At 40.0% G+C, this 14,561-nt stretch overlaps 1 protein-coding gene across 2 annotated transcripts in view; it reads right to left on the minus strand.

Annotated features, from left to right (window-relative positions):
- Nucleotides 1–14,561, minus strand: part of rassf7a (Ras association domain family member 7a) — a 33,513-nt gene that overhangs the window by 17,370 nt on the left and 1,582 nt on the right. The window contains exon 1 of one of the 2 annotated variants that reach the window (XM_080868972.1): nt 3,864–4,271. The exons of the other annotated variant lie outside the window; for it this stretch is intronic. The gene's annotated coding sequence lies outside the window, so the exon portion shown is untranslated. Of the gene's footprint in view, nt 1–3,863; nt 4,272–14,561 lie in introns of those variants that run through there. 2 annotated transcript variants of the gene reach the window in all.

Raw genomic sequence — 14,561 nt, forward strand, 5'->3', positions numbered from 1 at the left:
CTGAAAGGGATAACTGAGGACAAAAGTAAGCACAATTCAGAAAAGTTGGCATAAAAAACAAAAAAGCCTCACTGCCTCAGGGAAATGCCTCTCCAACTTCAAGGATCAAAAGACTTCAACACTTGTTTATAATCAGTCCACAAATTTCTGTACAGCTTTACAACTCACACATAAAAAGTAAAAAGCCAGGTGCTCTTGAAAAGAGAGGTTTCTAAAAAATCTCAAAACAGAGCCACAGTGAAATTCCTTTTTTAAATCCTCCCTTCCTCTCAGTAATTATAACCTCTCTGCTGAAACTACAGGTCTGCTGTGTTTGTCTTTGCCTCTTCAGATAAAACAGGCGAAGAAAAGGCCTGTGTGTGTGTGTGTGTGTGTGTGTGTGTGTGTGTGTGTGTGTGTGTGTGTGTGTGTGTGTGTGTGTGTGTGTGTGTGTGTGTGTGTGTGTGTGTGTGTTGGGCTGGATGCCAGTCTCTCACTGGTTCTTCTAGCAAAGTACATACTATCCTACCCGATACAGCAAGAACACTAAAGAAAGGAGACACTGAAACAGAGCCGTCCCAATTTTTTCTTTTTTTAAATAAACACACCATCGAGAAAATTTCATAAGTGAGAACTTGTAAGACTCTACAGCATCCTACAAGACTGTGTTCTCCTTTATGAAATCCTGTGGGAAAACGTCTGCCATAGTAAACTCGGTGAGGATGATTTATTTAGAGGAGTACAAATGATTTGATAAATTGAAAACTGGGTTGACTTTGGATTGGAAAGAGGGGTGTGAGGGAGGATAAGGGAGCAAGATGTGAGGGATGTGATGCAAGAAGTACTGGATCAATCTTTTATCACTGCAGTGTGCTTTCATCCCTAATGGATCCGACATGAGCAAGGCACAGCATTACCTTCCGTCACATTGCACAGGCAGGGGGAAGGACGCACGGAAAAGTACAGGAGAGAGCAAGTGAGGTAAGCACAGCAACACACGAGAAAGAAAGACAGTTTTATCGGAAAAGACGAAAAAGTGGCTCAAACCACCCGCCTGAAAATAATCACAGCCTCATACATGCAAAAATATTATTTCACCAACATGTGGCCGTAGAGTTTCCAATTACATCTGCACCTGAGTGCATCGGCAGGAGTACGGAAATGCTACTGATAAGGACTGTGAGAAATTCAGACGCTTCACAGCATGAAGGATGACTTCGAAAGTTCCCATCAAGAATCCCAAGAGATATCTTGCTGTGCATGGGCAGGCTTGCCTTCCTTGCCATGTGAGCTGAGTGACAGACAGACACACTGACAGAGACGGAGAGAGACAGACGGACTATTCTAGAAGAGGAGTCCATCTGTGTATTCAAGCAGGAAAAGAGCATTAAAAATAACACTGCAGAGAACAAGGCACAACCACTCTCACAGGACACTCTACTGTCTCAATGCTAAAAAGGCTCATTCATGTGACAGAAAATAAGAAATATCTAAGCACTTGATGGAGACTTGAAGGGTAGCAGAGAGAAAATAAGGCTGAGAATAAAAGTTGAACGTTTTATGATGCATTCCTAGGAATAGGGAGTATACCGCCTTTTAAATCACATTATCTCATTTGAAAATATTTCAAAGGATGAGATAATACCATTTATATAGTTCATAACAGAGTTCCTACCACCGGGCCATGCAGCAGTGAAAGTTTTAAACATTAGCATTAATATTTTCTTAAACCTGCCGCTCAGCCGGCTTTACCTTGGTGATGATAAACTGGATACTCTTCCCTTTGGCTATTGTTGCATATTAATAAAAAATTGCTGCAGAAATATAGCCGTTGAAGTTGAAAACATCGAGGCAAGTGCTACGACTTAATATAGTTTCAAACCTTCAGCAGATATGCCTTCACATATGTTCATAGTACAATAGAGTTATTTATTCATAGTTTTACGTAAACAGAAGCCACAGTTTGGTGCCAAAACTTTCTTTTGTATCTGCAACCAAAGCCCTGCTCCACTTGCTCACAACTTCTTTTTATTGTTGGGAACTTAGCAACTTTGTACCTCCTGTAGTGACATTAAAAAATGACATAAATAAATGCACCTGGCAACAATTCGAATGATGTTTTGAACCAACATTGATCGTTTCCTTTATAATCGCTTGATTTTTTTGCACCAGACAAATGAGCTGTGCATGTCCACCAACTTCCTCTTTTTTAATGGGACATCTTACATTTTCCTGTACACACAACCAAAGTCATAATGCAGCTCTACTTTCAAACTATTTGTATGCGTTATTTTTAAGTGATATCGCATATATAGAAGCACAATTTTAGCCATGAAGAGCAGCTGCTTGGAAATGGCTTTGAAGTGACTGCAGTAATCTAATCTGATTTAATATAATAACATAATAACGCAGTCTTAATGGGCTGCATTTCAGTCACTATTACTTAACAGGAAAATAAAATAAAATCATGTATGTGAGACAAACTTTTCCTGGAAATTTAGGTGGAAAAAAAGAAAATGTTTTTATAGCAGCTGTGAAAGGGCAGACACTAGGCCGAGGCAAATATGATGCGATTACATCATGGATATGCTAAGTGGCACATGGCATTATTCAAGCAGGCTTTAGTCACTTTCTACTGACAGCTGGAAACACTTGAGCAACATAAAGGGATCTTATTTTAACCACAATATGTTTAATTAAAAGTGCCTTTCACGTTTCACATGTGGCTTTTTCTTATGACTATAATAGCCACTCTGTTTTCTAGTACATTAAATCGTCATACTTCTGTTCCCTTCAAAGATCTCAAGCAAATATGGTCCACTACATTTACTTAGGATAATAAATTTACTGTCCTTGATAACTCTGAGCAAACATCAGGTGGGACTGATCATTTGAATAAGGGTTACACACTGTAGTATAACAACTGCTAACGATTACATAACCTAAAACTAAATAATTAGAACCAAGCGCTTGGGTCAAAGTCCATATGGCTCCCTTCCCTTAACCATCTATTATTCTGACACTATCTTTCTGGAAACAAGTCAACTTTGTGAAACATACTAACAGAGATAACACACGAGGTGTAACTGTTTGACTCCCACAACCTGGAAAAAAAAATTCCCTCCTGGAGAGAGGGATTTAAAACCAGCAGCCCTGATTGGACAACAAATACAGCCTGCTAATGAGCTTCACTGTCTAACACAAACCATGCTGAGAATCTGTAACTAAGATGCTAGCCATGCATAATGATGAGTCAACGTTTATATAGGCTCACTTCCACTGGATTTGGTGCATTAGATTTGCACAGTGTTTGAGATGTATAGCACGGAACGTGCAGTAAGTGAGCTGAACTCTGCCCGTGACTTTCATAAATTAATCTTTAATCCTGGGGTAGTAAAAAGAGCAGCCTGTGATACATTACACTTGTGGACAGCCTCTATTTGCACAGGCAGGCTGGCTTTGTGACTGACACAAAAAGTTATTTTATTTTTTTTTTAAAGAAAAAAGGGGGGGAAGGGGCATAATTGCACAAGTGCACAGTCAATGAGGTTTCCTCCAAACAGGTTTGGGTCCTTTTGTCTCAGGCAAGAATACTTGGGTGACGGGTCTAGTGTCAACAGGTACATGTAAAGACACAGTTCATCACTCTACAGACATAACACAAGAGTCTCTTCATTATTATGCCATTCAAACAACAATACAAACAGAAACTCGCCATTTATAATAAAAACTAACAGTATTTATAGTAGTAATAATAACAGGTTTTTACGTGCATGCTGGAACATACGGCAAAGCCGGCTGTATTCAGAGAAACTTCCTGACACCGTGATTCAAGCAGTCAAGGACACGTTCAAACAATCACCAAAAGAAGCCCGTACACTTACCGAGTAAAAGAGAAGCCTTTCCGCCTCTTCAGTGATTTAAATTTCTTTTCCTCAATCAGTTTTTTTTATTCTTTCTGTCCCTGTGCCTCAATCGGGGAAATCCTTTACTTCTGACAGGGCAGCAGAGCTGGTTGAGCGGCTGGTGCGTTACGCAGCTTAGCAAGTGTCTGTGTGAGCAGTGCGTGAGCCGAGAGGAGGTGAGAGGCAGTCCTATGTGGTCACGAAGAGATTTAAAGGATGTCGCGACTTCTCCTCCGCACTGTCCCGCTGCCTTTTCGTCGCTGGCTGCTTGAGGAATGTGCTTCAACCAGGAGCCCTCGCCACAGCCGAGATCTGAGAGGTGCCAGAGTTCTCTCTCCCTCTGTCATTCTACACTCCTCCTCCTCGCCGTCTCTCTCACCCACACAGAAACACACCCTCCCCGCCAGTCCATTCTCTCTCTCACTCTTTTTCTCCCCACCCTTTCTTGCTGTGCTGACAGATCAGATCACCTCCCCCCTTTTTCAGGTAGTTGAAAGAGTGTTTTGTGTGTTGCCGTACTCTATCAGCATCAATTTTTGCAGTTCTTCTGTTCGCAATCTGTATTTCTGAATGACACAAAGGACTACTTAGAGGAGAATTTAAAAATTAAGAGCAGTATAAACTCCCTGCTGTTAGCACAATCAGTAGCTCGAGGCATTAGACATACACGCAGTGGCCTCTGGTTACAGCTGATTACACAAATGAGTCTGTCAGGTGATTTTCTCTTCCTTTTCCTGGAATGAGGTCATAGTCCGACAGACCAGGTGGAACTGGACAACGTGTATGTGTGTGTTTGTGTGTGTGCGTGCATGTGTTTGAGTCAGGCAACGCCCTGTGGGAAAATGAGAGAAAGAAGCAACTTAAATCTAATGACTACTGTCCAGAAAGCAACACAGTCACATTATAAGAGAAACTCATTACTTTACAAAAGTAGGATAGAAACTATTTAACATTTTAAAATAATGTAACAATCTTGAGTTGTGCTCCTACCTCCATAACCTTCTCTCACAAACACACACAGAGCTGAGACATGCATGACCAATGGGCTAGGCAGAATGTGTGGGAGCCCCCAGCATGAGCCATACCCCACTCTCTTGACATTATCCTCATCTTTATCCGTACGTCTCCCTCAATCTTAACCGTAAACTATTTTTTTAGTGTCTTATTTCTCCCTCACTATCTTCCCTACAGAAGAAACTAGAAAATGGCCACTTAGACGTTATGTAAAAGCAAGCAAACATCTCGAGTTTAAAAGGAGGACTAACTGAGGCCCAGATAATGAAGCAAAACAGCTAATATATTAGCACCGAGACTATAACAGCCTATATGATGCTAAATAAAGCACACATTAAAAACTGATTGTTACCAGTTTTTATAGCAACATAAAACAACACCCTTCAGACTGTCACGGCTTAAAATGAACACGTTCATGGGTTTTGAAAAAAATAAAATAAAACTTTTATGGCTCTTTTCAGTATGAAGCAATCCCCGCTCTCTGTCTGGCACCCCTCCACTGTGCCTCGCACATGAAAAACAAAGTGCAGCCGCGGAAGTAATAAGTTCATGTCTAACACATACACCTGCATACCATTTAACCACAGTGGTAGTTTTCTTATGTGAACTACTGACAACCTCATTATAAATTTGAGACACAGGTTCAGCTCAAAAGCACATGTTATATCTTTTCCTTTGACTTTTCATAATAATACATTTTCAAAATGCATAAAAAGAAGAATTTCAATGAATCTACATATCGCCCTGAGGCTTTTCTGATACCAATCGATCGCGCCACCAATTTGTACCCATGGACATTTTACAGCTCCAGGTGGCATGTCATATATTTTCCTCCAACTTTTCACCTAGAGGCAACATGTAATCTCAAGATTACAGATTTGCATGTTAACCAGATAATTTTTTTTTTTTTTTAATGTAGCAGTTGATACACTCTTTTACATGAACAGAAAACATACGCAAATATTTCTGATGAGAATCCCAAAAATTTGCTTGTATTAATAAGACTGAGACCAAATACTCAGCAGCATATCTTACAGGAACACCTGCTGTTACCAGAAGTTCTTTAAACTATAAAGTGGTGCAAATATATATACACCAATACTGACATATAAGTGACATTTAGCATTCTCAATTAATACATCAGTTCTTATTTAGTTACACCTCTTTTTAGTTAATTTATAATCAATGTGTTTTGTGGCATTAATTAAGTAAAAACTAACCAAGTCCAAGGGAATAAAAAGGCCAATTTCACAATTTTCCTTTAGTGTCACAAAATATCAGAGCAATTTTTTTACTTCCCCTCTACTTTAATCCTTTGTAGTTTTGGAACTCTGATGCAAAGATGCAGCAGCAGACGATCAACAAAACCTTTGTCATCCTTTTCTTTACTTTGCCTCCATCTGACAACAAACTGTATTCCAACCAAACTAATGAGGACACGCAGTCACAGTGCCTAATAACCAGCGTGCACATTGTATAAAGCAGATGTTCCAAAAATAGATGTTGGGGATTAATTGCATTAATTTGATGAATTAAATCATGCAAAAAACAAAAGATCCCTGCGAAGAATTCTGTAGCTTTTAGCCAGGCTGACTCAGAGGCTCACGGAGGGTCAGTTCCCATCAGTGTAAAGTGTTTCACTGTTCTGTCTATACAGCAAAGCTTTTGACACATCTAAGAGCTATGATGTCTGACAAAATTTAAACCCCTCTTGAATAAAATAGGGGAACAACCTCCTGAGGTGGTGCTTAGGTGCAAAAGGCCACAGTTAAAAAAGTAACCACACTTGTTGGGTCCTGATGGGCTATTACTTGTAAATGGATCATCTGCTCGTCCGTCCACAGGGTCTGTGGACGGACGAGCAGATGATCTTAAATTAAGTGGATGTGGGTCACATCCACTTAATTTAAGACAGAGGGCATTGTGATGTAAAGGATAATCAGTCCAAAGCCTCCCAGACTTTGCTGACACCTTCCAGGCATTCCTCAGGGTACCTCCCACTGCTGTGCCCCACCCCACACCCCCTTGTCAAGCTCTACATATCATCCCTTTTTTCCTGTGACTCAAACATTCCTGCAACCCCCTCCCCTTCTCAATTTCCAGCTCCGCCTCTGCATTCAGCAAAGACGCTAAAGAAAACAAAGATGAGGCCAAAACAGCTTTAAAACCTGCACTTTTCGAGGCAAGTCTTTCAAGTAGTTCTTTATCATTTATCTGCATTCAAAAAAAAAAAAAAAAGTAAAAATGTCACACAGCGGTTTCGAAACACCAGCTATAAACTAAGGCAATACTTCAACGACCAAGTGGTTGTAAGTCTGTCTAAAGATGACCCATCCATAACTCGACTCAGGAGAGGCAAGAAGATGGCTCTGAGAGTGAAAAATAGACTGGCTGTGTCTGGCAGCAGTTCAACTTGGGAGCAAAGAGAGGGGAATGCATGCTGACACTGTCTTTGTTGGCTATTATTCAACAACAATGAATAGCATGAAGTTGCTCCTAAGGCTCATCCATTTCCATCTCCCCTGTTGAAACCACCACCATTTTCTTCCCTCAGTTAATTCAACCCTTCACTAAAAGCACTCTCCAACAAGTAGTCAACGGGTTGGCTAAGACTAAAACCTGGACAACGAATGGAATGATACACTTCTATTTTCAGAACGCCAAACAAGCTTTAAAAAAAATAAAAATAAATCCTGAACTTTTGTTGACATCAGTTTTCATTCTCAAGCAACACAAGGTAGTAATGCTCTGTTTTTCCCAAACATGGCTAAGTATAGGGTTGCTGTCTCATTATGGTCAGGCCAATGTTGGTGCTCCCATATTGCAGCTATGTCTTGTGTATCATTATGACAGACAACATGGTTTTGCCAGTGAAGGTAATTGCCCTGTTGAGATGTAAATATAGCACATCCCACATCAAGAACAGACAAAGACTTTTGTTTTCTTCCTAGAAACTTGGATCACAAGATGATTTGTGGTTTGAAAGCAAATACATGTCACCGCATTATCGCCTGACAAATAACAACGGGTGATTCGACAATCTGCCGCCAAGGTGAATCTGAACACAAAGGGATGACAAGTGAGCACAAAAGGAAAATGACAGCAAGACACGGTCAACTGGATCAGCTGATACACTCCAGGTAAACAAACTTTGAATTCTTCTAAACAGGATAGAAAAGACAGAAAAATATACAGAAAGCCACCTCGCTCTCTGATCACTCTTTTTAAGACCGCTTCAATGAAGCAAAAGAGATTCTCAGTTGGCTTTCACAGCTTCCAAGTTGTCAGGACTTTGGCTACACTCTGGCACTTTCTCCATCATCTCTTTTTCTGCTTCTTTATTCAGAACCAGTCTAGACTGGCTCAGGACAAAGTTACCACCATTCAAAAACATTGCTGCGTCACACATTGCATCACGTTGCATTTTGAGCAGCTGAATGAAAAGCTATTTTGAGAGATGAAATACATTTTTGGACAGCGATCACACGCTGCAGTGTGTTTATCTTCAGTGTCTTCGTGTTGGAAGCAGCAAACTAGTACTTCAAAATATCTCGACTGCTTAAAAATCACGCTTTCTGGTAAGACACTGTCTCTGGAGAAAAAGCTGTGCCATTAGTGTCACACTGTGTTGCCCCATGCTGTTCCTATCAGTAAATGGATACTACAACCAGCCTCAATGCTACAGGGAGAGAGAGCTGTGACACACAAAGTTGGATAGACTGTTTGTACCAGATGTAGCAGCTGTTTCCAATTTTTCCTTTCTCTCTCCCATACAAGAAAAGGAAGTGATAGGAGGGGAAAAAAGACAAAAATCAACAAGTCATTATAAAGTGATTATAAAGGGCTTCATCTGAATTTTATAGTCCGTTTATGAATACGAATGCATCATATTATATGCAAAAGCATGGGGTGAAGATATGGAAACTGCAACCTCAGCAGGTGACTTGATATCAGCTTGTGCTGAAAGGGAATTGTGAATAAACACCTCAGATTAACACACTTTAGTTGCCTCATGAGAACATGTGACTCTTGCCACATTAAATCACTATAATAAAAACACACCAGACATATTCTTGTTGCTATTTGTTACTATTGTTTCACATTTTTCTTTTTTCGGTTTAAGGGAGCTCATTTTTGTGTCATATTTTAACATTCCGAGCTACTTGGTTTTGTGACAGTGAATTATTATTTCTTTTTATTTAGCTGCAAGGATATGAATAATATAGAAACATTTTATTGTTCTTTTTGCTGTTTATTTGTTACGCCCTTTAAAAGTTCAATAAAGGCATTATTAACCTCCTAAGACCCAAACTCTTCCAAGACATGCATTTTTAATTTCTCTTTGATATTTGGGCATATTGGGGCCCAATGAATGTAAAAACAAAGAATTACCAGATTTTTTTTTTTTAACCTTATTTTTGTTTTTAAGAAAAATAAGAGCCACATATGAGGATATTCGTTTAAAATTTTGATAGAACAGTAGCAGTATAATGTCCTCGTAAGTGGATATCAGGCCCTTGTAGAGCAAAATTGAGTATTTTAGTCTAAATAACCCAAAATGTGATGTCCACATATGTGGACGCCAGGTCCTAGGAGGTTGAAAAATACTTGTAATGATCAAGACAATCCTGTGAGGGCCTGTTTGTCTCAGCCTCAGGGCCTGACTAACCCAAAGACTTCTTTAGAAAAAGGGAGGACCAAACCCATGAATTACAATCCTAGCTAATGTGCGATTACAGAGCGAGAATACAAAGAAAGAGAAATTAGTGCAAGATTAAGGTGTTGTCTTCTACAGGTAGTAATCACTAGATTGTGATACAAAATTATCACAAAACCTCACTCATAATACAAAGTTACTGTGATTTTTTTTTTCAACATTTTTCAATATGCTGAGTAAAGCATTAACATATGTTGTGATTTATCATGCATGCAAATTATGTCCTTTGTTAGTATGTTTCACTCAATAACAAAGAGGTAGAGCCAGAGGTAGCTTTATCACGCCAAGTGTGTCGAGCAAGCCCAACAAAGTGAAGAAGTGGATGGACAGGAAATCCAGGTTACAGAGAGGGGAGTTATCAGATGGGTGCAGGTTAGGGGTCGGGTCAAATGTGAACAAAAGCTTTGTAAACCTCACACAGTGTGAGGCAGAAGCCACACTGAACACTCACAGACACCCAGCCTGTTCGTCTACACCTTTGTCTCCAGTCTTCAGTTTGTTGATTTACATTATTTCTTACAACTGTTTGTTGAGTCCAAATCCTTTTCCATTTGTCCTCCATATGGTCTCAGATGTCACACTCCATTTTCTAACCACTTATTCTTAACATTGTTTACAATACTGGCCTTTGCTGTGAAAGGACTATCCAAGCACCTGCGGGAACAGCAGCGTTTAAAAGCTTTCACCGCAGCAGGCCTGTCATCTCTTTCCTTCTGTGGCTTGGCTGAATCAAAGGAAAGCTGTAGCTGTACTATAGAAAGTCTTTTGTAGTAAAATAAAAATAAGCATTATAAGCAAATACTCAAACACCCCCAAAAAACTGAGGCGCATAGAGAGACAAAGAAGTGATAACACTAATGCAAAATGAATCTCTAATCATACCATTTTAACGATAGACATTTTAGTTTGAAGGACAGAATGAATGCAAAACTGATTCACCGAAAATTCAAGCAGAGACACTTAAAGATCTGTTGAATTTTAACAAAGCTGATGAGACTCGCCATCACCGTCTTTATTCGGCTTGTAGAGCATTTGAGTGTGCTGGAGTGGGCATATGCGTGAGACTGAATTAATGACGTGTGTGTTGGTGTATATGCCAGATTACTAATCAGTGCTTAGACAAAGGCCGTATGTGTGCAAGTCTGTGCATCTCTCTCACATATTGCCCTCCACGTCTGCATAAAACCTCTATCAGCAGGAATGTCAGGATTGTCGGGTCAGCAGTGGTGACATCATGGCAGCCAGTCAGAGGCAACAACAAGGCCTCGGCACCAGTTTCCTCTTGGTTGCATCAGCAATGCAATACCAGACTGCGGATCAATGACACCCACTCCAGCCCTGTTTCCCGCTTACTGAGTCTACAAACGATTAATGCAGACAAGAAACGGATATACTTAAAAAAAAAACAAAAAAACATTAAATTAAAATCTTCATGAACTGACTGTGCAGAGTTAAACCTCAGTCAGTAACAACAGGCTTGAAATGCTTTAAGCCCTAAATTTGGCCCCAATGTAAGCTGGCAAAAAAAGAAAGAAAAAAAGAAAAAAAAAAAGCACAGATAAATGGCTTTATACAAAACATGAACGCAGATGAGACTCAAATCTTCATTAGTTTTAAGAGATTTTAAAGTCAGGAGTGAAGAAAATATATCTGCAAAGGCTCCTTTTCTTAGAATTAACACTGATAAACCTAAGAAACCAACATATATAACAACATTGTTCCCACTACACCGTCACTTCTAGAATGGACAAAGTCGTCTTTCATATTTCCCCGTGTCAGCAATCAAGGTCCTAGTGTGTGTTTGTATATGGGAGTGCAAGTGTATGTGTATTTGTATGTGCAAAGTGTCCTTCGGGTCATAAGATAAAGTACACCTGAGGCAGGGGCAGGGAGCCACTTTGCAGTGTTACCACAGTAACCAAACACAGAAGCAACCACCTGGTTGGTAGAGCCTAAGAAATGAAGCTCAAGGGGAACCACTTCAGGACAGCAACCAATGTTTAAAATCCTCTCAAATTGGCCTCATTCCCAAACACAGGCCTTATTGTGTCCGTGCCACGATGAGTGGAGCACAGATCACAGACAGCTGTTGAATCTTTCATGGAAATTCAAGAATAACCGAGGTTATTGTTCAGCTCTCATTACAACATAGAAATAAGTTAGGCCGATAATGTTCATATAATCTCCACACAGTTTAGGGCACAGTATATCCTGTGAGACATTTAAAAACCCATGCCAGCCATGACTGTTTTAGTTCTCTGCTTCATCATAACCAAGGACCTACTACCATGCTTTGAGCCTGAAAGCACTATGGCAGTTGTACTTACTTATATAGCAAAATTCATTGTACTTAGGCTACATCCACACGTACCCGGGTATTTTTGAAAACTGAGCTTTTTCTATGCATTTGCACCTTTCATCCACACATAAACGGCGTCACTGAAAACTGAGATTTTTAAAAACGCCTGCCAGGGTGGATATTTTTGTAAACTCAGTTTTTGCATGTACATGTGGACGAGGAAAACTGAGAAAACGCAGCGTCAAAGGTGTGTGCCATTTTTGACGTCACACTGTGCGCCACGTTATTGTTTCGGTGAAATGAATTTCTACAATACTGTTAATTGTACTCTCTGCAGTGTTTAAATGCTTACACATACACACACAGTTACTGTCCCTCCACACGTAGGACTCGGTTCTGCTTCTATGTCCTATCTTTGTTTACTATTTCCCACCGAGGCTTCTAGACTTCTGATTGGCCAACATTTCTACACGGTTAGGAATATATCGCCACCTGTTGCTTTGGCATATTCCTAGCAGCATTTTCCTTTATTTTTGCGCTTACGTGAGGACGGGATTATTTTTTTTAAACAAAAACGGAAAATCTCCATTTTCAAAAATACCCATGTACGTGCGGACGTAGCCTTAAATGTGCATAAGACAGAAGATGAAAAGATAAAAACCTATGCAGGTTTACAGTGAAAATGCAAAGTAGTAAAATACAAGTTAAATACATACAAAATACACAAACACACACACACACACACACAAAAACCTACAGCTGTGTAAGGCTGGAGAACAAGAAGGCAGAAGTAGACAAAGGAGCTGTTGGGACGCTACTATACAGGTAATTCCAGCGGAAGGGGTTACATGAAGAATTCAAGGCAGTAACCCCAAACTGTGTGAGCGGCTCCAGCAGATCCCAGGAACGACATCCGAGATCCTACTCCAGCAGAGTGCAGTCGTTGGAACCTCTAGCTCCCAGACCTCTTGTAGAGGACCCAAGCTTGAAGGATAAAGACTGCCAGCACGGATGAGTGGGGAAATATATATAACAAGACAGAGCTGCTCTCTATGATGATGTTCATCTAACCTGGCACAGAAATCATATTTTGAAGATTAAAGATTAAACGTTTTTCCAAATAACAGCTTTACCCGTGTATTTATTTCTAAGAGCAGATTATACAATTTTTTTTTTCTCTGTGCAAAATAGTTTTTAGTAATCAAATTCTAAATATATAGAAAACCTCTGCGATGTCCCAAACATGAAGCAGACACGTTGTATGAAAAATAAAAACAATATAATGAATAACCCAGACACCTTAAAGATTTATGAAAACATGGGCGCCAGTTTAGCTCACAGGGTGAGCAGGCAACCATACGCTGCAAGGCCTTTTCTACTCTCCACTACTGCACCATCTACTAAAGTCAGAAGGCTCCAAAAAATAATTAAAGTACAGCATGTATGACTAGCTAGCTTTTCCCCAAGAGATTTATTTAAAAGGTATTTATTAGAAATTACCCACAAAATAGCTTTGGGCTCTTATGGTTAATACTGATACTTAATTAAATTACCTGTTTGCACTAGTTACTATCAGCCCATATGTGAACCAGCCAGTTTTCCCTCAGAGACAACTTAATAGACAGCCGGCTTAATTACAAAATCCTAAACACAAAGTTATAGACCTCTGTCAAAGACCGTGTTTTTCCCCATCCATATCTCGAAAGATCAAATCAACAGTCCAAACAGGAACTATGTTAGCCAATCATGTTTTTGCAGTGATGGATGCAAGTAGCAGAGAGGAAGAACAGTTTCAACTTCACTGTAGCAAGCACACTTCTCTATTTTTGTGTGTTTGACTTCCATGAATAACATGAATCAATAGAGTATTTCTTCAGTACTCTCACTGGATGGGCAGAAATGTAATCGTATCAGCGCTCTGAATTAGACCATTAATGAATTATCATTCTGTTCCGAAAACAAGCATCACTTCTTTCATTCAGTTGGACGGGGATTTAAAAAGTTACTCCTCACATAACTACCCAGTAGAGCTGGGCGATAGAACGGTAACGATATGTATCGCGATATAACTTTTTCTCGATAGAAAAATTAAACTATCGCGATAGACCTCGCCGCTCTTGTCCTCTTAAAACAAAAAAACAAAAAAAAGAAAGCCAATCCAAATTACGTAGCGCAGAGCCGAACCAATCACAGCCGCAGCGTCACGTCACGTGACTTGTTACTTACAGCACAAGTGCCAAGCTGCACGTGTGTTTGTTTGGGAAGCAGCCAGCCACGTACCGCCCAGGTAATGGAGGAAATGAGTGTGCCGACTAGAAAAATCAACCGAGCGTGACCGAAGGGAAAACAGATGATGGTTCCAATGCCAGATGGAAGAGCCATAGAAGTTCCGTAGTGTGAAGGTATTTCGGCTATTTCAAGTCTGACAAAAAACAGAGTAGCGTGCACTGTAAATTGTGCCGAAAGCAAGTCTGGAAATACAATAAACTGGTGCATGCGCTATGTCCACACGTACCCGGGTATTTTTGAAAACACAGATTTTCTATGCGTTTGCACCTTTCGTCCACACGTAAACGCCGTTTTTGGTCACTGAAAACGGAGATTTGTAAAAACTCCGATTTTGCATTTACGTGTGGACTAGAAAAAC

Source organism: Rhamphochromis sp. 'chilingali' (genome assembly GCF_963969265.1).
Source record: "Rhamphochromis sp. 'chilingali' genome assembly, chromosome: 2".
In the NCBI taxonomy this organism is placed as follows: domain Eukaryota; kingdom Metazoa; phylum Chordata; class Actinopteri; order Cichliformes; family Cichlidae; genus Rhamphochromis; species Rhamphochromis sp. 'chilingali'.